Raw genomic sequence first — 27,979 nt, forward strand, 5'->3', positions numbered from 1 at the left:
TGACCATTACGAGCAAACCATAGTCGGTTTGACAAACCATTAGCATCATTGGAATCTCTCACTCAGCTCTATAATGGGTCTCTCTTTGTTTTTGGTAATTTTAAACTTCACCAGGAAGCCATTTTTTCCATGAGGTCTCACTTTCTCAACTATTAAAAGTTATCTCTTCATATGAGTCACCTGTATTCTGGAAACACTTTGCCTCTGCTCTTGTTGAATTAGGTGTCAAGTTTCTTCTTGAGTAACCATTATTTACTCATGTTTGTATGGTCCCCTTTGGGCCTCCCCCATGTGGCAGCATCATATTGTCACCCTTTTTTAGAGCATTACAGATGACTCACCTTTACATCCATGGAGTCTGTTCAGAGTCCCATTGAGTTCTGTTACAATACATCATCCATATTTTCATCACATTCATCCCATATCTCTCATATTTGACCTCCAGTTATTCTGACATGTCTCTGAAAAACCTTTATTTAAGTAATTGGCCATCCCCTCTGTAATTGAGTCATTCGCTGCCAGGTCAACCATTCATATTGTGTTATGACAAGGGAATTCATCATTCTTCCATGCATATTATTCCTCCATCATCATCCCCAGTTTCAGTATATTAGTCACATTACTATGATCCTTGTGCCTTTGTTGAGGAATCCTCATTGCCTCAACTCTGGTGGGCCCTCTTCTATCGACTTCAGTACATATTTTCTAGGAGATTGGTCTAGAGGGTGGTGTACCTTGGTTCCAACCTGTTAGCACTCCATGATTTCCTTTTAGGCTAAAGGAAAAGGACCACAGAGGTAACCACAAACCTTTTTAGGTTGAGAGACTGGTCTTCTTCAACCGGAGGGGGCTCCCTCAACTTATGAAACTAAAGGTTTTGACTATACGGCATATAGAGACCAGATCTAAAAGAGAATTTCAAAAGTTTGGTTGAAGTACAAATGGAAGAAAGGGTGATAACAAGTGATAAATTGACCTTTTATTCACTTTACTTATGCAAGTAAAATCGACATCATCCACAAGGACTTGTTAAGAATGACTTTGGACAATAGTAATAGTTGTAGTATAGAGGAGAAAAACAGAAGAAACATATCCTTCCTATGTGTATAACAATTTTTTTCATACATAAGAAGGAGAACTAGACAGAAGAAATAACATTCATGAGTATATAACATTCCATTTGCAACTGAAATATGAAAACAATTATCTAGAGTAGCTTAACTGAATTCCAAATCAACCAAGATAATTATACTCATAAAACAATAAGAGATAATAGAATATCTGAGAAATAGATAAACTTAACTCCAAATATTCATACCATAATAATCCTTACAGACAATAATCAATAACTCTCAAGTCAAAAGCATTCTATCCATGAATTGATCACAATTACTCACATAAATTCTGAAAACTGATGAAAACAATGATGAACCATCAACAACCCTTTCATATGTATTTCTGAGTTTAAATAGACATAAAAAAAAAGAGTCTAAATTCGTTGTACCATTGATCCAACAGAGGATCGAATCAAAAATAAAAAGAGGACAGTTTTTGCACTGTTATGAGAATTTTTCCTCTTTTTAATGAAAAAAAAAAGCCATAAAATATTCATAACTTATCTGAAATAAGAAAAACTAAATGTTTGAAATAAACAAGTCTATCTTCGACATCCATATCTTCATGAGCCCAACAAAGCAGTAAAAAGCAGGGACAGTTGGTGTTGACTAGAAAGCTAATGCATAGTGACTTTTTTCTTTCAAAACTGACACGTGGCTAGCTGCTGAAGTTGTGATTTAGCTACCACACCTACTCCACATTCATTTCTTCAAATTCTGATAAGTGGCTTCCTCCCATCATACGTGCAAATGTACAGGCATGGCTTGTGCAGCAACTATGTAGCACCTACGCAGTGCCTTTTCCAAAATTGTTTCTTAAGTGCCCTCCCAGTCTTACCAAAACACCACCATGCTACTCCAAAAGCATTACAATGTCCATAAATTCATCAAAAACACCTTATAACTCCTATCATGCATCCAAAATTTCAAAATCTGAATTTACAAATCAAATTTCCAAACAAATTTCAGAATTCTAGTAGCAGGAAAACGTGAAAAATGGGTCTCCAAGTGACACCTGTAATTCCCAAAATCATGACACATGTTAAGAAAATGAGAGAGGTTTTCTTATATGAACTTGCGTTTGAGAGAAACCTCTCTCAGTTTCCTCAAATTCTTTCCCAGAGCCTTAGAAAATTCTCTGGAAAACAATGACTTAAAACAGGAAATTTACGAATTGCGAAAAATGAGGTTTGAAGATGCATTCGAAAATATCGATCTCCTACACCTGTGTAAAAACTGGAAGAGGTTATTGTTATTTAGCCCATCTTTGGGAAAAAATTATTTCACTTTCCCAACATTCTCCTCCATGTGGTCGGAAAATTTTCTGCAAAATGGTGACTAAAACAGAGTCCTTCATTTGTTGTATCCATCCTTGTTTCAACTTTGTTGCTCTTGTAGTAGGCCTACTAGACTCCATCTCAAGCTTCTTGGGTTGTTATTCAACTACAACCTGCTTACCTTTTTCTTGTTGTGTGATGTCATACAATGCCTTCTTTTGCAAAATATGATGTTTTGTGTGTGATAATCATTAGAAGGCTTGATTGGCATAGGGCTTGAAGTGGTGGGAGGATTATATGGGTAGTGTCATATATGATAGGCAATCATAGCTTTTGGGGGGGAATATGGAATGGGAGTTATGATAATTATATGTTTTAGGAGTTAATAATGATAAGGTTCATAGGGGAATATGATAGGGGATTTAAAACATAGGGAATGGGAAATGCAGAATGTAGAATGTAGGTTATAGTGTTTGGGAAAATGAATAGACTAGGAGGGAAAAGAAATGTGGTATTTTCAACAGCTATCTTGCTTTGGAGCAGTGATATTTTCAACTATCTCTGACTTATGTAAATCTCATGATAGACCCACTATTGACACCTAACTCATGACTCGGTTATTCCAGACTTTGACAATTTTTCCTAATAACTCACGACAACTTCATGTTTTCGACCAGACCTCTTGATGACCACACCCATGGCAACATTCTGGATAGTGACACTTGAACTTATGATAAAATCTATGACATTAAGTTTGACTTTATTCAAACTAACCATTGAGTCATTTCGATACATTTGACAAATGAAAACTTATTGACCCTAACACAACCTTCATCATTTTTGGTGCCTCGGATCAAGCAACGGGAATCATCATTTCCCTTTGACCCTGTTGGTTCTCATCTGCTTGACTCCATCTCATTATCACACGATCAAGAATCATACACTTGATGGTCCAATGATCCAGCAAATTGTACCAACATTTCTCAAGTGTGTGTGAGATGTTCCAGACCTCATGAAGGGGTCGCCCTTTAGGTAACCCCCCACATTCCTAGATGTCAGCATCTCACGATCCAGCCTCAAATGAAATTCCATAGATTTTACTGGTTCAGTCTCCACTGATCGCAGCGCTCACAGCATGGTCGTCTCCTTCAAATGATCCATTCAGATCTTCATAGCCCTTTCCTATTCAGCAGAGCTTCTTTGGTTGTGATATCCCTCGCCATGTCAACTTAAGGGGCATTATGTCATGTACTTATATCATTAGATTTCATTGTATCATTCCTGTCCTTTATTTTCCAGGCACATTATGTATATGGGACTCATTGTATCATTGTAACACTTTTTGGCCCATCGATTCTAGCATATCATGTATCATGTACTTTGTTTCTAAAACCCACATTGTTGGGAACACCATTAATATTTGTACTCAGTTATCTCGATGGGTATGTGTATGACACCCCTACCTCATTTGAGATTATGTACTTACCAATAAAAGGATACTTCTATCATACAAGTAGGTCTCTCTCCCTCCATTATAAGTCCTTCATTACATTGCTTCGGTGCTCTCTCTCTCTCTCTCCCCCTCCCCCACATGACTTCCCTTTGGTGTCTCGTGAAAGTGCAACCTACAATGCATTTTGGTCATACGATTTGCTCCTGCACTATTACATTGGGGGGAAATTTGTTATCTCTCAAAAAATATCACCTAGCCATTTGTTACTAGGTGGATCAAAATACACCATGTAGGATTAATTTTACCATGGTAAAACCGACTTTTACCACAGGAAATAATTTAGTAAACCATTTTTCAGAATTATTTCTCATTAAAATCCAAAAAATCACATGAGAATAATTAAATAAATCATAATTATTTAATATTATCTAGAAATAATTTCAAATCATTATTTGATAATTATTTCTTATCACTTTTGACTTAATCACCTTGGAATAATTAAGTAAATCATTATTTATTTATTATTCCCTATTTTCCTTTTGAGATAATTGTTAAATCATTATTTAATAATTATTTCAAATTCATATGTTTCTTAATTCTCAAAAAGTAATTAATAAATCATTTTCATATGTTAATTACTTCAACCACTTTCTAAATAAATATATTTGAGTTGCTTGTGCTACTTCTCCCCAAAAGGTGTGTGGGACCTCTACTTCATCCATCATGGCTCTGGCCATCTCTTGAATTGTTCTATTCTTTCTCTCTACTACTCCATTATGTTGTGGGGTTCTAGCCACTGAGTACTACCTCCTTATGCCATGCTCTTCACAATACTCTTCAAACTCTCTTGAAGTAAATTCTCCACCTTTGTCTAATCTTAAGCATTTGATCTTTATATCTTTCTCATTTTCTACCAGAGCTTCTAATTTTTCTTTTAACAACATTATCCAAGTGGCTCTAGTAAAATCATCAATGAATAGAATAAAGTACCTTTCTCCTCTTAGGATTTTTTTCCTTGTTGGGCCACAAATATCAGTGTGAATTATCTCCATAGGTTTAGAAGTTGAGAACTCCTTTGTCTTGAACTGAGTCCTTGTCTTCTTACCAAATTGACAAGACTTGCAGATTGAGTCATCAAGCTTCGACAATCTTAGCAATCCTCTTACTGCTTCTATCTTGCTGATTTTTATCAAGCTGTCAAAATTTATATGACCAAGTCTCCTATGCCACAACCAAGTTTGATTTGTGTTACTCAAATAGAAAACTTCTCTAGAGTCATCAAACACATATACATTGTTTTGAGTCCTAATCGCCTTTCCCACTAGATTTTCATTTTCTTTTTTTTTGATCTCACGGTCTTGGGATTGAAAAGTCACACTGTAGTAATTATCACACATTTGGATCACACTAAGCAATTTTTTCTTGAGACCTTCTACATACAACACATATTGAGCCTTAGTTTTTTCATCAAGACTAACTATGCCCTTTCCCTTAATTCTTGTTTGAGCATTGTTTCCAAAGGTGACATTGTTCCCTCCGTCTTTTTCTTTCAAAGACAGGAATTTACTCTTATCCCCAGTCTTGTTTTTGGAACAGCCACTATCTACATACCATTTATTTTCTTGGTCATGTGTAGACAAGTCCAGTCCACACCCCATGGTTTTCTTAGTCTTATGCCTCCAGCTCTTCTTAACCTTGAGAAAAATTGGTTGCCAAGTATACTATGAGTTGGAAGGGTACTCAAACCTACTTTTGCACTCACTTTCCTTGTGGCAAAATTATTACATTTGAAACATTCAAATTCATTCATTAGAGGAGAGAAGGGATTCTTATTCCTAGGGAAAGGGTTCTAAGTTCTATAATTTTAATAATTTTTGTATCTTAAATTTTCATCTCTTAAATTAATAGCTTTATGTCCAAAGACATGGCATTTATAAATTACCATAAAAAAAAATTGGGTACCTGAATTTGGAGAATTGACGGGTTTGAGCTAGTCACATATAACTTTGTCGTCTTGCTAATTGGTTCATTTCTCTATGATGTGTGTTATGTAACTAGCTCACAAAATAGAAGAAAAGATAGATCACTGACTTCAAAATCAGCCTCCCCGAGGGGGCAACATCCTTTGCATTACACAAATGAATAATTCTTGGATGATTCAAATGAAAAAACCTCCTTTCTCTATATAGGACTCTAACGGGTCACAATATAATCAAAGCCGACATAACAATAATAATGTAAGGGCACAACAATAACAATAGTGGGCTTCTATGGGGCACAATAATAATAATATGGGGACAACATGGGCACAACAATAATAATAAGGGGCTATAATGACAATAATAACAACATAATACACTAGTATTATAGGGACCTAACATGCTCCTCTCCTTCAAAAAAGTGTTGTCCTCAACACTTGAGTAGTTTTGGATGCTTCTGTATAAAATTCTCATCCTCCCATGTGTAATCTTCAACGGGTAAGTTCTTCCACTTGATGCGATACTCTAAAATTGATTGACTTTGTAGATATTGATTTCTTGTTTCTGTGACTACTTCAGGTTCCAATATGATTTTTCCTTCCTCGTCAAGTTCTGGCAATATTGTTTCAACTGGGAGCTTGTCACCTATAACCTTTTTTAACCATGACACATGGAAAGTTGGGTGCACTCGGGAAGATGCAGGAAGCTCCAATTTGTATGCCATAGTACCAATCTTTTGTAACACCTTGTACAGACCATAATACTTTGGTGATAATTTATTATCCTTCTTAGCTTGATTGAGGGACATTTTTTTGTATGGTTATAGTCGTAGAAATACCCAGTTACCTACATCAAAACTTCTTTCATCGTGATCGTGATTTGCCTATTGTTTCATTCTATTATGTGCCAAAGTGAGGTTATCCTTTAAGAGTTGGAGAACTTGTTGTTGATTCTCGATGTGATCTTCCACTGCTTGAACCTTTGAATTTTCTCTTAAATATGATGTGATGGAAGATGGATGATATCCATAAAATTACATAAATGGGGTCATTTTTGCTGCATTATGGAAGGAAGTGTTATACCAACATTCATCTAGAGGAAACCATTTGACCCATTGTGTTTGTTTATCATATACAAAGCAATGAAGATATTCTTCCAAACGTTTGTTCACTATCTCAGTTTTCCCATCAGATTAGGGATGATAAGATGAGATATGAGATAACTGAGTACCCAGACAAGAAAATAATTCTATCCAAAAATTTCCAGTGAAAATGGGATCTCTTTCGCTTACAATAATCTTTGGGTTTCCATGTAGCTTTTGAATTGTTTCCATAAATGCGGTAGCAACTGTATTGGATTTAAATGGATGAGATAATGCACAAAAGTGTGCATACTTGGTAAGTCTATCAACTACCACCATGATGACACTTTTTTTTTTCAGACTTGGGTAAACTTGTGATAAAATCCATTGAAACTTCCTCCCAACGTTTAATTGGAATGGATAAAGGTTGTAATAGAACCGGGGTCTTAACTATCTCAAATTTATTTTGTTGGTAAACCAAACATTCCGCCGCAAACTTTTGAATATCAGATTTAAGACCATCCCAAAAAAAATCCTTCTTAACCCTGTGGTAATTTTTTAAAAATCCTAAGTGCCCTCCTAAGGGAGAGGTGTGCAATTCAATAAGAATCTTTTGTTTGAGTTGGGAATTCTTATAGAGGTATAAGCAATCTTTGTACCATAACGAATCATTTTTCCACCTAAATGTATCAAATGTACTAGGATCTTACTGCAACTTTTGAATGAGTGTTGACACTCCTTCATTATTCTTCCATTCATCCCTTGCTTCATTTATCCATTCTGGTTGTATAATAGAAATGGCACAAAACGATGCTTCCACGTCCTCATCCTTTCTTGAGAGTGCATCTGCAACAAAATTTTGGTTCCCTTTTTTGTAGATTATTTCAAAGGCATAACCCAACATCTTTGTGACCCATTTGTGCTACTCTTCTGAAGATAATCTTTGTTCTAAAAAGTATTTGAGACCATCATGATCCGTTTTTACCTTTAAGTGTCTTCCCATTAGGTAAGGTCACCATTTCTTAAGTGCATGTAGTATTTCCAACATTTCCTTCTCATAAATAGCTTTGTGTAAATAATTTTCTTTGATTGGACGAGTTTCGAAAGAAATGGGTCTTCCTTCTTGCATTAAAAAAGCACTAATTCCATTTCCTAAGGCATCACATTCGACAATAAAGGTTTTTGTGAAGTCTGGCGTAGCTAAGACCATTGCTTGGCATATTGCTTCTTTAAGATGTTCAAAGGCCTTCGTTTCTTCTGGAGTCCAATACTTTCTTCAGTAATGTTGTTAGAGGTGATGTTATTTTCCCATAATTCTTAAAAAACTTGCGATAATACCCTGTCAACCCAAGAAATCCTCGCAGATGCTTTCTAGATGTGGGGATTTTCCATTCCTTAATGGCTTTAATTTTGTTATGGTCTACCTTAACACCTTCATGAGATACAATATGACCCAGAAATTCCACCTCTTGTACTCCAAAGAAACATTTGGAGGTTTTTTCATATAATTTTTTCTCCTCCAATAGTTTGAGCACCCTATCAACATGTTGAACATGATCCTTCAACACTTGTTGTAGATTAGTATATCATCAAAAAATACTAACACAAATTTTCTAAGGAAGGGTTTGAAAATGGAATTGCTCAAACCTTGAAATGTAGAAGGTGTGTTGGTAAGGCCAAAAGGCATGACCAAAAATTCATAATGACCCTCATGAGTTCTAAATTTTGTTTTCAAAATGTCTTCGCTCTTCATTCTAATTTGATGATATCCTGAACAAAGATCCAACTTGGTGAAGTAAATTGCTCCATGTAGTTCATCCAATAATTCATCAATGACAGGAATGGGAAATTTATCTTTAATAGTGAGCTTGTTGAGCTCCCTATAATCTGGACACATGCACCATGATCCATCCTTCTTGTGCACCAATACTACTGGAGTAGAGAAATAACTTTGACTAGGTTGAATTATACCAGCTTCTAGCATTTATGCAACCATACGTGCAATTTCACTATTTTGGACATATGAAAATTTGTAAGGCCTGATGTTTGGAGGAACACTTCCTGGAATCAAATGAATAGCATGATCATGATCACTAATAGGTGGGAGGAATTTGGGAGTCTCAAATACATTGGAATGATTGTCCAAAACATTTTGGAGATCTGGAGAAATAGATGATTTTGATGTGGGAACCTCTAGTGAACATAATTGTGCAATTACGCCCTGTTTTTCTTTATTTAGAAGGTTTGTCATGCTGTTAGAGATGATTATCTTTCTTAGTTTCCCCGCGATACCCCTTAATTAAAATTCCTTTCCTTCCCAAAAAAAAATCAAGAAAATTTCTTGAAAATTAAAAGCTATCATACCCAAAGATTGTAGCCATTGGACTCCTAGTACAACATCAGCACCACCCATCAGAATGGAAAGCATTGGACTATTCAATACATATTCTCCCATGGATAGGTTGATATTATGGCACTTTCCAAAGAAATTTATGGTTCCTCCATTTGCAACCATCACTTGACACTCTAGTGCTGGATATAGGAAGAAATTCAATTCCTTGGCTATCTCACAATGAATAAAATTATGGGTACTACCCGAATCAAACAACATTATTACCTTTTTTCTTCTTGATATGTCCTTCTATCTTGAGGGTTTGAGGAGTGGTAAGTCCTACCAATGCATTACAATATATGGTCAGATTCATTTCTTCTTTACCTAGGGTTGGTTCCTGGTGTATATCCTCTTCTTTTGACATTTCTTGTTCCTTTTCTTCCTCCTATTCACATTCAATGTAAAATAATTTCTTCTTAGCACACTTATAACCTTTAGTGTATTTGTTATCACAACTGTAAGAAAGCCATTTTTCTCTTTTTTCTTATAATTGTTGTGGTGTCAACCTTATAGGTTGTGGAAGGTTAGGGGCAGTAACACTTCCATCTTTATAGTTGTGAGTGGCAGGCTTCCTTGTTGCCACAATTTTGTTTTCAATTTTTCTTGCCAACCTGAATGCCTTCTCCAATGAGTCAGGTTCCCAAAGGCGAACCTCATTTTGGATGTTATCCTTTAAATTCCCTATGAACACATCAATCCTATGATCCTCTGGAATATCTTTTACCCTTATATTCAATTTTTGAAAGTCCTCAATGTGCTCCACCATTGAACCCTTTTGTTTGAGATTTATCAATTGGCTAAAGAAGGTGTTGCTTTTTGAATCCTTGTAATGTGTTATCATTTCCTCCATAAAAATTGACCAAGTGACAATTTGTTTACAAGAGAAAAGCCATCGATACCATACAAACTGATTGGGTTCTAAATATAAAGTTGCAATGTGTACCTTTTGTGTGTTTTGCACATTGTGGAGATCAAAATATTGCTCCATCTATAGTATCCATGTTACAATATCCTTGCCATCAAAATTCCTCATATCGATCTTTGGAATATGGTGGGACTTCAATCCAACGTTAGGGTCTATGAAATCATGATTAACATCTCTTTTGTTCTCATCATGAGTTTCCTCTACTACCTTTTCTCCAGCAGGAAGCATTTCTTGTAGAAACTTTGTCAAACCTCCCTTCAAACCTTCCATGTCTTCCTTCAAATCTTCAATGTTTCCTTTCATACCATCCATCTTAGCTTCCATGAAATCCATCTTAGCTTCTGTTACTTTTTGTGAGAGTGAAATTTGTTGCACTTGGTCTCGTAATTTTGAAATATAATGTTGCATTTCTTCCTCTTATTCATGAGTCATAGTATAGCTTTTGGGTTTCTTACTAGGTGTTTCCATTTTCTTTCTTTGATGCATCAATTAATGATAATTTTCTTCACCATTCCCTTTTAATTACTTCAAACTAATATTTCAAACAAAACTTATGCAAATTCTAAAAAGGCCACACACTTTTTTCTACTTTGAGGGAGCTCGATATTGAATCTATCGTATCTCTATAATTTTGGATCCCCGAGGTCTAAAATTTCATCCTATGGGAGCCCTCTGAATCATATTTCCAACCCTAGAATTCTGATCAAGATCATATTCTCCAAGAAAGAGTTATGTGAAATCTCCCATGACGACCTGATTATAGACTAGTTCAGTAGAGTGAACTTGTACGAAGTTCCACATGTCACAGTTTCAACCTTCGGACTTGAAAAATATACAAAAAAAATTAAAGTTTGTTCTCTTTCTGAAACTTCTTACAAAATTTCAATCTGATGCTTAGAGAGAAAGTTATGACAATTTTCCCAAGGTCTCATGTTTGCGATGCAATTCAAGAGTTTGCAAAACCCTAACTTCCTTGGATCATATCTTCGAAAATATAGTGATACAAGATCTACAATTTGGACCCAAGGTTCATAAATATTTCGGTGCAAATGGGTTTTAATTTCAGCTTCTAAAACTTCTAATAAAAAAATTATAGTGAAATTTCCACGGTTACCTGTTTGGAGCAGTGAAACCCTAGAATTCAAAGCTCTGATACCAAATGTTATGCAACCAGCTCACAAAATAGAGGAAAGATAGATCAATGACTTCAAAATCAGACTCTTCGAGGGGGAAACTTCCTTTACATTACACAAATGAATAATTCTTGGATGATTCAAATGACAAAGCCTCCTTTCTATATATAGGATTCTAAGGGGTCACAATATAATCAAAGCCGCCATAACAATAATATTGTAAGGGCAAAACAATAACAATAGTGGGCTTCTATGGGGCACAATAATAACAATGTGGGGACAACATGGGCACAACAATAATAATAAGGGGCTATATTAACAATAATAATAAGGTAATACACTAGTATTATAGGGACCTAACAATGTGCGTCTTTTGAGAAGTTAGAATTTTTGTTCCAATGTCCAGTGCCTCTCTCACTTTATTTGTATTTAACTTGATTTATTCTATCTTGATGCACCTTTGCATAGCTATGGGGTTCCTTGCATCTTACGGACCTGAAACTAGTCTTTCCCACAGAATACTTTTGTGATTTAGAGTATCCCAAAACCATCTTGTTCTCTAAATTCCTTTGACTGCTCAAAATGTGGTTTAACTTCTTTGTCCCTTCTACAAACATTTTTTCCATATCCTTCTCATTCTTTACCCTGTCAAGATTTTTTCTCAAGGAGACAATTTATGCTTCTATACTATGGCAGTTCTCCTCCCATTCAAGAATCAAATCATTAAGAACTTCTTCCTTTCATTTCGCTTCCTCTAACTTGACTTTCAGGGACAAAATCTCTCCTTTACATTTTTTTTTGAGATCATCTCCTCATTTTTCTTGATTAGCTCTTTCCTTAAGAGTATATTCTCCTCCTATAGATTTTTACATGTTTTTTTGTTTCATCTAATCAAAGAGCTAAGTTGTCATTAATTTTAATGGCTTCTTCAAGTTTTTCTCTTTGATAAACAAACTCCTCATTTTCTGAGTTATACATACCTTCTTCAGCTCACAACAGCTTCTCTTTTAGTTTCTTGTTCCTTTTTCTGGCCTTCTTTACCTCATCAAGAGCACTAATGAGCTCCCCTTCAAGGTTCACTACTCCCTCTTCTTCTTCGTTAGAGTCTGTAACATTTTGTTTCTTGGTGTTATCTTCAAGTGCCATAAACAAGCATTCATTTGACTCACACTTTGAATAATCCTCGTTATCTTGTTTTGGTGCAGAGTTATCCTCTTTGGAGTAGAGCCCCTTCTTCTTGAAGGAATTCCTTTTCTAATATTTCTGAGCTTTATCCTTGGGATTTTTATCTTTCTCCTTATCTTCCTTTTCTTTATAAGGACACTTGGAAGTGAAATGTCCAACTCTTCCACAATCAAAGCATTTGAAGGGCAGCTTTCCTTTATACTTCCCTAAACCCCGTTTTAGTTTTCTAGCAAAGTGAGCTAGTTATTGATCAGATTCATAGTGGAAACATTCTTGATGAAATTTTTCCTCCTTAGACTTCTTAGATACCTTGAATGTTGCCTCCTTTGATTCGGTCTTCTCTTTACCTACTCTCATCTCATAGGTTGTGAGAGTACCAAGTGTTGGGCGGACCTACCTATGGTTTTGTGCATGGATTTCGCACATAGTTTTGGGCGCAATGGTTTTCGGTCCATGTTATTTTGTAGATCGATTCAAGGGAACTATGATTATGTTCTAACCCAGGGTTAATGGATTAGGGTTTATGAATGCTTCGACATGTATATATATGTATTGTAACATTGAAAGGAACATAATAAAAGATCAATATGGTAGTCCCGGTTTTGGGATCCAGGGGAAAATCGATGTGTATATTTGTTTTGTGTGTTATGCTCTCGCCTGTTTATTTTCTGTTTTTAGAATTCATATGCAGGTAATTTATGTATGAGGTTAAAACCTACATTTGGTATCAGTGTTGTTATGGCTTCAAGGGGACGCCTTTGCTATTGAGAGGTTTTTCTCAAGCATGTGGTAGACCCTATTCAGTTGGAGATCTGTGGAATCAATTCTTGTGGTGAAAGAAGATGGCGAGCAGTGGAAAGATAGAGATCGAGAAATTTAATGGTCAGAGTTTTGAGTTGTGGAAACTCAAGATGGAGGATCTGTTGGAGGATAAATATCAGTGGGTCATGGTAGATCCGGGTACTAAACCAACGGAAATGCCTGATGAAGACTGGAAGAAGTTGGATCTGAAGGCAAAAAGCACAATACGGTTGTGTGTCCCAGATTTAGTATTGTTGAATGTATTAGGGGAAGCTACGGCGAAGGCTTTGTGGGACAAGTTAGGGACTTTGTGCAAATCTAAGTCTCTGGTGAATAAATTGTTCGTACGGAAAAAGTTGTATAACCTGGGGATGAAAGATGGAGACTCAGTGACAGAGCATATGAATGCATTTAATACTATGGTCAGCCAATTATTATCTATTGATATTAAAATTTTAGATCAAGATAAGTGCATCAATTTGTTGTGTTCTCTACCAGATTCGTGGGATAGTCTGGTTGTTGCAATAGGTAGCAACGCAACTACCTTGCGGTTTGATGAAATAGTCTCATCCTTGCTGATGGAGGAGATGAGATAGAAAAATATGGAGAGCCAAAATGGTGATTCCTTGTCTGTACGAGGATGGTCCCAGAGGGGAAAAAAAACAAAACAAAATAAAAAAAACACAAAACAAAACAAAAACAAAAAAACAAACAAAAACAAAAAAAACAAAAACAAAAACAAAAACAAAAAACAAAAACAAAAACAAAAAACAAAAACAAAAACAAAACAAAACAAAACAAAAAACAAAACAAAACCAAAAAAAAAACAAAAGAAAACAAAAACAAAACAAAACAGAACAAAAAAAACAAAACAAACAAAACAAAAAAAACAAAAACAAAAATAAGTCCTCGAGTGGGAGATCTAAATATAGAGGGAGATCCAAATCTCTAGCAAAACCTGTAAAGGAGTGCTGGAAATGCAGAAAGGAAGGGCACTACAAAAGGGACTATAAATCTAAAGTTCCTAAGAAAGGAAAGGGATCTGATGATGCTCCTTCTATATAGATGAAAACCAACTCAAATGAAGGTGGGGATGTGTACTTGGCTTCTTCTTCAAGTACACATGTAGATCATGAGGCATGGTTGATTGACTCAGGTGCATCCTTTCGCTTCACTCCCCATAGAGAGTGGTTTTGCAAGTATGAGAAATATGATGGTGATGATGTCTTCTTAGGGGATGACAAGAAGGCTAGAATTGTTGGTCGCGGAAAAGTCAAGTTGAAGTTGTTAGGTCCCTATAATACTAGTGATTACCCCATTACTATTGTAGTTGTATCCCTTATTAATATTGTTGTGCCCCTATTGTCCCCATATTGTTATTATTGTACCCCATAGAATCCCTCTATTGTTATTTTTGTGGCTTTATATTATTATTGTTAGGTCGGCTGGGTTATATTGTGACTCCTTAGACTCCTATATATAGAAATGAGGTTTTGTCATTTGAATCATTCAATAATTGTTCATTTATGTAATGTCAAGGAGGTTTCCCCCTCGAAGAGGCTGAATTCTAAGGCGTTGATCTATCTTTTCTATCTTTTGTGAGTTGGTTTCATAACATTTGGTATCAGAGCTTTGGATTCTAGGGTTTCGCTGCTCCAAACAGGTCATCGTGAAATTTTCGCTATAACTTTTTTTCTGCGACGTTTCAGAAGCTAAAAAAAACCCATTTGAGATGAAATTGCACTGAATCTCGAGTCCAAATTTCAGATATTTTCGCACTATATTTGTAGAGATATGATCTGAGGAAGTTGGTCTTTTTGCAGACTCCTGAATTACATTCCAAACAGGTGACCTAGGGAAAATCGTCATAACTTTCTCTCCGAGCATCGGATTGAAATTTCGTAAGAAGGTGCAGAAAGAGGACGGATTGTGGTTTCTTGTATATATTTTTTAGAGACAAAGGTCGCAACAGTGACTCGTGGCACATCGTACAAGTTCGCTCTATTGAACTAGTCTATAATCAGGTCACTGTGGGAAATTTGGCATAACTCTTCCCTAGAGAATCCAATTTGGATCAGACTGGTGGCATTGGAAAGAGGACACAGAGAGCTACTGCAGATCGCAATTTCAGACTGGATGATTCAAAATTACAGAGATACATCAGATTCAATATCAAGCTCCTACAAAGTGAAAAAAGGTGTGTAGTTTTTTTTTAATTTTTGCATAAGCTTGGTTTGAAAAATTAGTTTGAAGGAATTCGAAGGGCATAGTAAAGCATTATTATCGGTAATTGATGCCCCGAGGAAAGAAAATGCAAACACCTAGTAAGCAACCTGAAAGCTCTAGCATGACTCATGAAGAAGAGAAAGAAATGCAACATGATATATCAAAATTACGAGACCAAGTGCAACAAGTGTCACTTGCACAAAAAGTAACAGAATCTAAGATGGGTGGTTTAAAGAAAGATGTAGAAGCTAAGATGGATGGTTTAAAGAAAGGCGTAGAAGATAAGATGGATTGTTTAAAGAAAGGCGTAGAAGCTAGGATGAGGATGTGGAAGCATTGTTGTGCGCCATTTCTATTATCCAACCAGATTGGATAAACGAAGCAAGGGAGGAATGGAAGAATGATGAAGAAGTGTGGGCACTTATTCGAAAGTTACAACAAGATTCCAGTACATCTGATACATTTAGTTGGAAAAATTATTCATTATGGTACAAAGATCGCTTATACCTCTATAATAATTCCCAAATCAAACAAAAGATTCTTATGGAATTGCACACTTCTCCCTTAGGAGGGCACTCAGGATTTTTAAAAACTTACCATAGGGTTAAGAAAGAATTTTTTTGGGATGGCCTTAAATCGGATATTCAAAAGTTTGTGGCGGAATGTTTGGTTTGCCAACAAAATAAAGTTGAAGCAATTAAGACCCCAGGTCTATTACAACCTTTATCCATTCCAAGCCAACATTGGGAGGAGGTTTCAATGGATTTTATCACAGGTTTACCCAAGTCTGAGGGAAAGAGTGTCATCATGGTGGTAGTTGACAGACTTACCAAGTATGCACACTTTTGTACATTATCACATCCATTTAAAGCCAGTACAGTTTCTACTGCATTTATGGAAACAATTCAAAAGCTACATGGAAACCCAAAGATTATTGTAAGTGACAGAGATCCCATTTTCACTAGAAATTTTTGGACAGAATTATTTTCTTGTCTTGGTACTCAGTTAGCTCATAGCTCATCTTATCATCCTCAATCTGATGAGCAAACTGAGATAGTAAACAAATGTTTGGAAGGATATCTTTGTTGCTTTGTATCTGATAAACAGACACAATGGGTCAAATGGTTGCCTCTGGCTAAATGGTGGTATAACACTTCCTTCCATATGGAAAAAAAAAATGACCCCATTTATGGCACTTTATGGATATCAGACACCATCCATCACATAATATTTAAGAGAAAATTCTAAGGTTCAAGCAGTGGAACATCACATCGAACATCAACAACAAGTCCTCCAACCCTTAAAGGATAACCTCGTGTTGGCACAGAATAGAATGAAACAACAGGAAAATCAACATCGCAATGAAAGAAGTTTTGGTGTAGGTGATTGGGTATTCCTACGGCTACAACCATATAAACAAATGTCCCTCAAGCAAGCTAAGAAGGATAATAAATTATCACCAAAGTATTATAGTCCGTACAAGGTGTTGCAAAAGATTGGTACTATGGCATACAAATTGGAGCTTCCTGCAGCTTCTCGAGTGCACCCAGTTTTCCATGTTTCATGTTTAAAGAAGGTTATAGGCGACAAGCTCCTAGTTCAAACAATATTGCCAGAACTTGACGAGGAAGGAAAAATTATATTGGAACCGGAAGCAGTCACAGAAACAAGAACTCGATAGCTACGAAATCGATCAATTTCGGAGTATCTCATCAAGTGGAAGAACTTATCTGCTGAAGATTCCACATGGGAGGATGAGAATTTTATACAGAAGCATCCAGAACTACTCAAGCATTGAGGACAACACTTTTTTGAAGGAGAGGGGCATGTTAGGTCCCTATAATACTAGTGATTACCCCATTACTATTGTAGTTGTATCCCTTATTAATATTGTTGTGCCCCTATTGTCCCCATATTGTTATTACCGTGCCCCATAGAATCCCTCTATTGTTATTTTTGTGGCTTTATATTATTATTGTTAGGTCGGCTGGGTTATATTGTGACTCCTTAGACTCCTATATATAGAAAGAAAGTTTTGTCGTTTGAATCATCCAAGAATTGTTCATTTATGTAATGTAAAGGAGGTTGCCGCCTAGAATAGGTTGAATTCTAAGGCGTTGATCTATCTTTTCTATCTTTTGTGAGCTGGTTTCATAACAGAAGTTGCAAGGTGGAAGGATTAGAACACTTCCAGGTGTTCTGCATATTCCTGCATTGGCCAGAAATCTGATTTCTGTAAGCAAGTTGGATGATGCAAGTGTAAAATAGTGTTCGAGAAATATACCTACAAGATGGTTTGGGGAGCATTGGTATTGATGCAGGGATTTCGGATTAGAACTCTATATAAGTTGCAAGGTAGCACTGTTATTGATGGGTGCAACAATTATGTGGTTCCTGAAAGTGGAGCAGAAAATCTAGTGGTCTCTAGAGAAAAGACCATGCTATGGCATCAAAGGCTTGGACATATTAGAGAGAAGGGCCTTCAAATACTTCATGGTAAAGGTATGGTAGAAGGTATGTCTAATAGCTCTCTGGATTTTGATTTCTATGAAAATTGTGTATATGGGAAGCAAAATCAGGTGAGTTTCCCCTCTAGAGGTAAGAGGGCAAAACAGATATTAGAGATTGTGCACAGTGATGTGTTTGGACCTGTGTCGGTTCCGTCAGTAGGTAATTCTGTGTATTATGTATCATTTATAGATGACTTCTCAAGGAATACATGGATATATTTCCTCAAGAAGAAATCTGAAGTCTTTGACAGATTTAAAGAATTTAAGGCTCTAGTGGAAAACCAAATAGAGAAGAAGATAAATGTGTTGAGTACAGATAACGATGGAGAGTTTTGTAAGAAGGAATTTGAAGAGTTCTGTAAGAAGTGTGGTATAGCACGGCAGAAGACTACTCCATATACACCTAAGAAAAATGGAGTTGTAGAAAGAATGAACAAGACATTGATGGAAAGGGAAAGAAGCATGCTCAGTGGTGTCAGGTTAGGATAGTAATTTTGGGTAGAGGCGGTGGAGATTGCATGTTCCCTGGTCAACAAATCACCTTCATCAACATTGGAGGATAAGACTCCACAAGAGGTATGGATTGGTAAGAAACCTTCTATTTCACATCTGAGGGTATTTAGATGTGATGCATATGCACATGTTCCAAAGGAGAAAAGAACAAAGTTGGATAGTAAATCTAAAAAGTGCATCTTTATTGGGTATAAGGATGGTTTAAAAGGTAGCCCCAAGGGTTAGCTCAGTTGTTCAAAATCAGTGCCTCGCCGTTCGAGAGGTCACAAGGTCCATTCTCCCCGAAGCCCTTGGGGTTAGTCATTGCTAGTAGGTTGCGGGGCTAGATTCCCTTCGGGGTTGATCAGCCCAGATTTTTCCATGGACGTAGCGACCACCCATTAACCAAGGTGTCCGTGAACCACAGCAAAAAAAAAAAAGGATAGTTTAAAAGGCTATAAGCTTTGGAACCCAGTAAAAAGGAAGGTTGTGTACAGCTGAGATGTGGTGTTTAGAGAGGTGAAAGATGTTATTAAACATCAAGTCCTATCAAAGGAACTTGAGAAGATAGAATTTGATCTAAAGGAGGAAGAATTAGACTCTACAGCAGAAGAGGAATCAAAAGATGAAGAGCCACAAACTCTAGTTGTGAGAAGATCAGTTTGAGAAAGAGGTAGCCAGAAAGGTATAGTCCATCTGCTTTCTATTCAATTTTTTATTTATCTATCACTGATGATGATCCCAGCACTGTGAAGGAAGCAATAGATTCAGAGGATGGCAAACTCTAGAAAGAGGCCATGGTTGATGAAATGGCATCTTTGCACAAAAATGAGGCTTGGGATCTGGTGGAGTTTTCAGTTGGAAGGAAACCCATTAGCAAAAAATGGGTCTTCAAGAAGAAGATGAATGCAGAAGGAAAGGTGGAGAAATACAAAGATCGGTTGGTAGCAAAAGGTTATTCCCGGGTGCCGCGAATTGATTTTAGTGATATTTTTTCTCTTGTTGCCAAGGTAGCTTCTATTAGATTACTTTTATTTGTTGTTGTTGCTCTTGATTTTGAGGTACAATAGATGGATGTGAAGACATCATTTCTTCACGGGGATCTGGAAGAAGAGATCTACATGAAGCAACCTGAAGGCTTTGCGGTGAAGGGTAAGAAAGAAATGGTATGCAAGTTAAAAAAAAACTTTGTATGGATTAAAATAGTCACCAAGGATGTGGTATCAGAATTTTGATACATTTATACATGGACTTGGCTTCACTAGAAGAAAAGAAGATCATTGCATATATTATAAATTAATTGGTGACCATGTTATTTATCTGGTATTGTATGTGGATGATATGTTGCTGGTTGGAAATGACAAATAAATTATCCAGGATTTGAATATCAAATTGTCCTCCAAATTCGACATTAAAGATTGTTGCAAACTATATTTTGGGCATGGAAATTAAACGAGATCGGGAACAGAGGAAGCTCTGATTAAACTATAGGAAGTATGTCAAGACAATATTGCAGAGGTTTAATATGCAGGATAGTAAACCAGTGAAGGTTCCTATTCTTGTAGGTGTAAAGTTATCTATTGAACAGTGTCCCAAGACACAAGAAGAGGAAGAGGACATGTTCCGTGTTCCGTATGCAAGTGCAGTCGGTAGCCTGATGTATGTGATGGTCTGTACTAGACCAGACATTGCACATGTAGTGGGAGTATTGAGCAGGTTTATGTCAAAACCATGGAAGGAGCATTGGACAGCAGTGAAGCGAGTTTTCAGGTATTTGCGTGGTACTAGCGAATATGGTTTCTGCTACCAAGGAAGACCAGGATTGGACAGAGTTTTGTACATCCATGGCTTTTGTTGATGCAGACTGGGCTGGAGATCTGGATCACACAATATCTACAAGTGGGTATGTGTTTATCCTATTTAGAGGTGTAGTCAGTTGGATGAGTAAGAGACACTCTCTAGTGGCACTATCAACTACAAAGGCAGAATACATGGTAGCCACTCATGCAAGCAAGGAAGCAATTTGGTTGCAAAGATTGTGTTCAAGTATGGGGTTAGTACAACAAGCTATAAGGATAGACTGTGACAGTCAAAGTGCAATTTTCTTGGGAAAGAACCTTGCTTGTCATTCAAAGACAAAGAACATTGATGTTCAATATCACTTTGTGAGGGATATGGTAGAAGACAAAAGGTATTGCTGGTAAAGGTGGACACTTTGAAGAATACTGCAGATTCATTGACAAAGTCTGTGAGCACTGAGAAGTTCTCTTGGTGTAGAGAAAAAATGGGTGTTGCAGGGATGTATCAATGACTAAGCTCTCATGTGGCCCCCTTTGGAAAGAAAAAAACAAGTGGGAGAATGTTGGGGTTGTGTTATGTTCATTCCACGACTAGCCCCAGTAGTGAAGCCAGGGGGTTAGAGGTGTGGCAGTTATTCCCTCCTTCGTTGTGTCGGGCACAGCGGGGGGGTCACAGGGGGGGTGGTAGCCCCCATCTACGATGTCTAGGGCAACGCCCTGGGAAAAAAAAAATGGACCCTATATTAGGTGGGCGGACCTACCTAAGGTTTTGTGGATGGATTTCGCATATGGTTTTGGGTGTGATGGTTTTCGATCCATGGTATTTTGTAGATCTCGTCAAGGGAACTATGGTTATGTTCTGATCCATGGTTAATGGATTGTGGTTTGTGGATGCTTCGGTATGTATATATATATATATATTGTAACATTGAAAGGAACATAATGAAAAATCAATACGGTAGTCCCGGTTTTGGGATCTAGGGGAAAATCTCTTTGTATATTTGTTTTATGTGTTATGCTCTCGCCATTGTTTATTTTCTATTTTTAGAATTCAAATGCAGGTAATTTTTGTACAGGGTTAAAACTTACATTTGTACCTGGTCCATTGTGAGACTTTTCAAGTCAATCATCTCCTCGATGGTGGAGATTTTGGCATTAAATTTCACAAGCAGAGATCTCAAGACCTTCTAAACAATTAATTCTTCTTTAATAGCTTCACTAGTCCTCTTATCATATTGGTTACTTCATCAACTCTGAGGAAATATTCTGCTATACTTTCTTCTTCACTCATCCTTAAGCTCTCAAACCTCATTCTGAAAGTTTGCAGTTTAACATACTTAACTTTTTTCCTCTCCTTCATGAGTTTGATTGAGTTAATCCCATACTTCCTTAGTAGACTTACAGTGCATAACCTTTATAAGTTTAGATTGACTAAGACCTAAGAGAACGGCATTCTTTGCCTTTGAATTATTTCCATACACCTTTTTACTATCTGCGTCTATAGGAGGGATTGTAAGCACAGCATAATTTACCAACACATAGCTCGAAACATCTACCCCTAGGGATATGAGATAGGCTTCCATCCCGACTTTCTAAAAATCATAGTTTGTCCCATCAAGGACCCGTATCTTACATGAGTAAGTATCTTGACTCTCTTGTCTAGACATGATTCCTTATAGATCTACCTTCCAATGGTTAAATTGTTCCTGAAGGAACCTGGGCTCTGATACCAATTGTTGGAATAAGGAATTATTGGGGGGGGTGAATCAGTAATGGATATAATTTTACCAATTAATCATTTCTTGACCTGGAAATCACCAATATGAAAAGTTCTAATCAAATTCATAAGTAGTAGAGTAAATTTTTCTCAAGAATATGCATCATTAGCATAAACAACATACACACATAGACACAAAGATTTTAGGTGGAAACCCAAATGGGAAAAACCACCAAATTGTTTTTATTGTTTTTGTGAGCACCCACTCATAGGAGACCTCAACCCCCTTCAAATAATTAGCAAGCCACAACTTACCAAGAGGCACCAACCTTGTATAAATGTAGGCTACAACCTACTTCATCCAATTGTTCTACTTTTCATACAATTTTCAAACTGAGAAAATAGAGGCATAACAATCGCACATAAATATAGAATAAACTTGGTCAGTTTTTCCACACAATACTTCCTCTCTGCTCAACAGTCCTTCTTTACTGATCTGGATCTTGGGGGGAGGCCCCCAAGATCTAAAAAATTGAAATGGATCTTGGGGGGGAGGCCCCCAATCTGAAAAATTGCAATGCCAAAAGAAAATGAGAGAAAACACAATAAATAAAACCACAAAGAAACTTTTTATTATTAAAACAGATAATAACTGTAAAAGCTACATTGTGGTGGACAATCTATCCTTTTACAAAATGTGACTTGTTACTTATAGCCTTTTTTCGGTCACAATACCACAGGTAAATTCCATGGTTGGATGTCACAATACCATGGGAAAATACCATGGGTGAATGAATACCATGGGTGGATGCCACGTACAATACCATGGGTGGATGTCACTTACAATACCATGGGTAAATTCCATGGGTGGATAAATAACATGTGTGGATGAATACCATGGGTTGATGCCATTTTCTATTCGGATCATTTACACTGCACACTTCATTGCTCTATCGAAGCTAGTCTAAGCCCTCAATTTTTTAATATGTTAATCGGCTCTGGAAATCATATGCCTCTTGCATGCACTTAGTCACTTAGTGAAGTTTGCACTCTTATCATAGCATACAATATTGATTTCCTTAGTTGACTCAATGGTTTATGAGCTTTTTGTTCATAAACACAGCGAACAATGCACCTTGTTAGCTCCTCAACCCACACATTCATTTCACATCATGGCCTTCTGGTTTTTAATTAAGAAATTGAGTATGGGATCAGTTCACTCACCAACTAGCATTGGTATGGTCTCCATTGTAGCATTGTAAGGCTCTGCAAGATTGGTTGCACACCATTAGAGACTTAATTGATCCTTAGTTGCAGTTGAACTAAATTTGTGAATAGACTCTAGATATTTTATCGTCCCTGGAATTAATTTTCATCCTCCTGCACACTCAATGTGCTCTACCATTAAATTTTACTTGTCCAAGTAGCACTGCTCTCCAAGGTTCTCTTGCAAGTCATGGTCCTTGTTTCCTTGCATCCTAATACTCCCCATATGCCATTAATTCTAGATTTGTAAGGCTTATCTAGGTCTGTTGGTACATCAATGGAGACCTTTAATACTCAGCATGGCTCTCTTTAATGTGGATCATGTTGCACTATTAATTCTTTGAGCTTTTCATTGTCCCATTTTCTTGTATCCCAATTTTCTGTAGACGTCATTTACTTTGGGTTTGTTAGTACACCATTCAAGCCTTAGATCATATGACCCTATGCAGTAAGCCTACAAATCCTCTTATAATTCACATGGATCTTTTATATAAAAATGCCATAACATGTTGCATCTAGCACGAAAGCCCTTGGTCATATAACATGCAAAATTATTGCATAACCATCACCTAGGTGTGCCTTCCAATACAAGATGTGAGGTTGAAAGGTTTTGGGTGGGCCCACTCCACCTATTATGCATATGTGTTTTCCTTCGACTGCACAACTAGACCTGAAGGTCGGACTTGGTTCCATTTCTATTGTTTTGACCCGTTCAACACCGAAAACCAAATGCATAGAAAGACTCTACAAAACACCCTCTTGGCACAAACTCTAAGAACCTTCCACATCATCAGTTTAAGTTATGCTGACATCATATTCGCCACATGGTTCCTTCTGCATTATTACATGTGTCACCTATATTTGGCCCACTTGTCCTTTTGAATGCATTAAAACACATGCCATGTTTCCTCTGTTTATGTGTCACCCTGAGCTGACATCATCTGCCACCTGTGCTCCATGTATCATTTTTCCCCATTGTTTTCCTACATTTTTACCACATAGGTCGGAGGTCGGAGTCGGTCCTATGTGCTCTTGCAGTAACCTCCCAACTTGGCTGACTGTCGGCTAGTCCTCGTGCTTGACTAGGAGTTGGTCCCACACATATCGGGGGACGGGGAGGATTTCCCCTTTGAATTTTTATTTCATGACCCGGCCTCTAACTAGGCCTGAATCGCCTAAGTCCCAAATAAAATATCTTTCAAACAAAACACAAGGGAGAATTAGAACCCTGCCTATTGACTTTTTATCCTGTAAACTTTGACCTGCCATAACTCCTGATCTATAAGGCCTTTTCCAAACTTCAGCATAACATTGGAAACCTCCTCTAGAGCATTGTCCAACTGTGACATTTCCAAATATATTTGAGCTAGTCTCGAAATGCTCACAAAGCCTGGGCCATCCACCTATCATAGTTATAATATTTTATAGCTTCTTTACATATCTTGCTACTATGATGGTTCTCTACTAAAGACTACAGCAACCATAGGACTCCCCCGGAACTTGACACACCATGAATATGTCTACCTTTATCAGTTGATATCAATGTCAACACTATGATCATAAAAAAATATGCAGAAAAGAGGAATAGTCGAGCCTTCAAGATGTGCTTTGTGCAAAGAAGGTGAAGAAACCATAACCCATGTGAGTCCTCTTTTATGAAATATTTTTTTCTATGGTTTTATAACTTATTTAGCTTTAAAAATACCTCTTTTAGTCATTTATGATGATATTTTCCCATATTTTTTTAATTTTAACACTTTCCCAATATATTTTTATTGAATTTTTAATTTTTAAAGTTTCATGTAATTAATTGCATTGTAAAAGAAAATTGCAAATTTTAGTAGATTCCGTAAATCATCCTTCGTTGTTATATTTGCAGGGGGTCTAGGTAAATTCTGGAACATGGGTTTTGATCATGGGTATCCCGAGATGGTGAGTCTCCTACTCACCCATACTAAAACAAGTCTAAGGCCCCTGATCAATATGCAGTCAACATGGTCACTCTAACAACAAAAACATAGCATGAATTGCTAAATTCACCCATATCTAATTTTTAACGATTAAATCCATGAGTTGAGTGCCCAGAAAGGTCGATTGGATCAGATTTCATCACTAGAGTAGGTAGTAATTAAATTAGAATGGGATTTTTAGGACTTAGATTATAGACATATTCTTAGTCATTTTCATCAATTTATGCAGTGATTTTGAAGTTTCAACCATTGATTTCAAGTTAATTGTGCTTAGTGAGTGTGGAATGGCCCTCATCACTCAAGCTAGTACACTCTTTCATTGTTGTCCATTAACCTAGTAAATATTTTCTTTTTTATGTTGTTTATTAACCTATTTTTCATGTTTATATGCTATGATTGCATCTTATATGTTCAGATCTAAAGTTGTTTATGAAACAAGTTTCTTGGTTAGATATGCTTTAAAGATAGTTTCAAAACATTTCTTCATAAGTGTTCTTTACTAATTATTCCATGGTTGTATTACCTATTTTCTAAATCTTTCAATGTTTTTTTGGTATAGCTATATAAATTGATTCTTAGTATAAGTTAATTAGCCATTATAAGCCTCATATCACTATATTTCATAGCAGCCATACCCATTCAACATTCCCTCAATAGAATATATCTTTTGTTGTAAGTTTAAGTGATTTTACAAGCCTTATTTATCATATATTTGCTATTGTTTGAAGGATTAATCTTATTAGCAAAAGTAACCAAGGCACTGGGAGTGTCATTTACCATCTTGCTAGGTGAAGAAGACCCCAACTTATTGAGAACTTTTCCATTTAGCCTTGAGTCATCAAACACCATAGCTCCCTACTTTTCAACTTTTGATTTTCTTAGGATAGACTAATGGTTTAGGAACATGCTAGCTAAAATATATGAGTAGAATAATATGATTGAGCGCTCATTTTCACTCTCACAAATGGGGAAGTTCGTACTGCATTCTCAACATCTTAAGGCAAGAAAGGCCTTACTGCATTAATCAAACCTTTGGATTGAAAACCCATTTGAACGTTTTCCTTTCCAAGCATTTAAATGAAAGCTTGATATTTTGAAAATGTTTGTAACAGCCCCGAGTTAAAAGTTCATGTAATAACGTTAATAAATGAAAAATAAGACCAAGGTCATGGGACACGTATGCCAAATTGAATGTTGGGAAAAACATCCTAGTGGGTGTTCATTTGGTTTATTATGGCTAGGGAAAATTGGAAAAGGATTTGAAAAGGCAAGAGGCATTAATTGGCATTTTATTTATGAAAATAAAGGAAATTAGGAGAAAAGGAAGGTGAAAGGTCACTAGTTGCATGTGAGGAGGAAAATGAAGGAAAAATAATGGAAATTGAAGAAAATAGAGGCCTCATTAATAAAAAGGCTTCTGAGGATCAGTTCACAATATTTTTCTAGTTCAGTTTTGGAGCTCTCTCTTTATTCTCTCTACTCTCTCATACTCTTGCACACTTAGAGCATTTTTGGAGCACTCTAGCATTGGAGAAAGGAAAGAAAAGGAAGGACAAGGAGGCAAAGGGAAGCAAAGATCAAGCAAGTAGGAGTTGGATCAAGCATATATAGTAGGATTACTTGCAAGTATCAAGTTACATGTATGATTTCCTTGTTATTTTTGGCATGCATGGTACATGCATATGTGTATTTGGTTCTCTTGTTTTTATTGGCATGGGTTTTTCCAGGTGTGACAGTGGTTTTCAGCCTTGTATTGCCGTTTCCATATAGCCATGGTGTTGTGGGGTTATTTTACTTGGTTGAGCTAGATTTTCAGATGGTTCGAAACTGAGTGGGTTGGTCTCAATAAAATTCCCAAAGGCCTAGGAATCCCTTGACCGATAATGGCAGGAGACACAGTAAATCCTGAGGGTGGAGATGGGAAAATTCCTCATGATTTAGGTGGAGAGATCTAGAGGAATCCATGCTTGTTTAGGGCATAGTGATCCCTTGACTGGTATATGGTGGGATTGCGGTAAATATTGTAGTGTATGTTTCTTTGTTTGGGCCTAGGAATCCTTTAACTAGTAATGGTCGGATACACGATAAATATCGATGGTACATATGAGGGTTTGGGGCCTAGAAATCCCTTTACAAGTAATGGCAGGATACATAGTAGATCCTAAGAAGCCCTCGTTGGTTTTGTTGTGAGTCCCAAATTCATGCTTGGAATATGGCACAGGGCTTATTGGCTGAAAAAAAAATATTTGTTTCAGCCTAATATATGGTAAGGTGGTACATGGAAGTCTCTAACTTGGTTAGCTTGTTCATATGAATAATAATAATATTTCCTCTTGAGTTTTATGAGTAAATGTCTTGTTACTATGTGATTTTAATGGTTGTCCTATCATTGTTAATATGTTCATTATATGTTGGTTATGAGCATGGTTTTACGAGAGGCTCTAGTTATGGATCTCATCATCTTTTGATTAGTAAATGAATGGATAATGAATGTATGACTTAATAGATGATAATGAATCTATTGTGAGATGGCATTAGAGCTTCTTGAAAAATCTCAGATAAGTATGAGGTCCCTATGTTCAGATGTGTTTATATGACTTGTACATTACTTGTTCATGATGTGTTTGATGAAATTACTGTCGTAGTTTTTATTTAATA

The sequence above is a fragment of the Pinus tabuliformis genome, chromosome 6 (genome assembly GCF_031772625.1).
Source record: "Pinus tabuliformis cultivar Carrire ecotype Pingquan chromosome 6, CPIR1, whole genome shotgun sequence".
NCBI lineage: Eukaryota > Viridiplantae > Streptophyta > Pinopsida > Pinales > Pinaceae > Pinus > Pinus tabuliformis.